Here is an 875-nt window from a genome sequence, read left to right on the forward strand (position 1 = left end):
TGGGCACGATACTTTTAGCCTCCTTCTCCAATTAGCGGGTCAGTTGTTCAGATATGCTATAGCAGGGCAGGTCTAGCTGAAGAGGAGTTACTGGGACGGGTTGTTTGTGGCACTTACTAAAGCCACCAGGGCGGGTTGATAATCAGCGCAGGGCAGATTCCAGTAGGCCGTGCCTGTGCTGCTTGGTCGTGTAATGTTAAGTGGACAGTGCAAGTAGGGAGGATGTAGGGGGGAGATTGTTATGTGTGGAGCTATGATGGATATGGGAAAGAGAAGAGAGGAACAGGAGCGAAAAACATACAAACAAACAAAAAAGAGTTCTAGGGGAGCTTGCTGTTGGAGTGAAGAGATGAGAGACTACGAAATGGAGAAAAACAAAATGGGGAAGATGAAAAAAATAGAATAGAATGAATATATAAAAATAAGAAAGGAAAAAGAACAGCAAAGCTTCAAGGGATCCCACCAGTGCAGCTCTGAGGTCTGCAGAAGTTTTTGTTAGGAGTTGCAGTACAGCCTTGCTAGAAGGCATACAGATAGTCAGCACCAGATATTCAGGGAACAGAAAGAGAAGGAAGGTATAGATAGATGAGAAACTGAGTAATGAAGAAAGACAAAAAGGGAAAAAGAGGGAAAAGAAAACAAAACAAATTAAAAAAAAAAATAAAGAACAAGAATATTCCCCAAAAAAACAGAAAGAAAGGAAAAAAAACACACAAAAAAGAAATGCACTCAGGGATCCCACTGTGCGTCTGCTGAAGCCTAGGGGGTAGGTTCCAAGAAGCACAGCACTGCCTGGCCAGAATGTGCCCCCAACTCAAGAAAAGGAATAGAAAGCAAACAAACAATTCAAAACAAACAAACAAAAGCCCCGAGAT

Source organism: Trichechus manatus, unplaced genomic scaffold (assembly GCF_000243295.1).
Source record: "Trichechus manatus latirostris isolate Lorelei unplaced genomic scaffold, TriManLat1.0 scaffold00236, whole genome shotgun sequence".
NCBI lineage: Eukaryota > Metazoa > Chordata > Mammalia > Sirenia > Trichechidae > Trichechus > Trichechus manatus.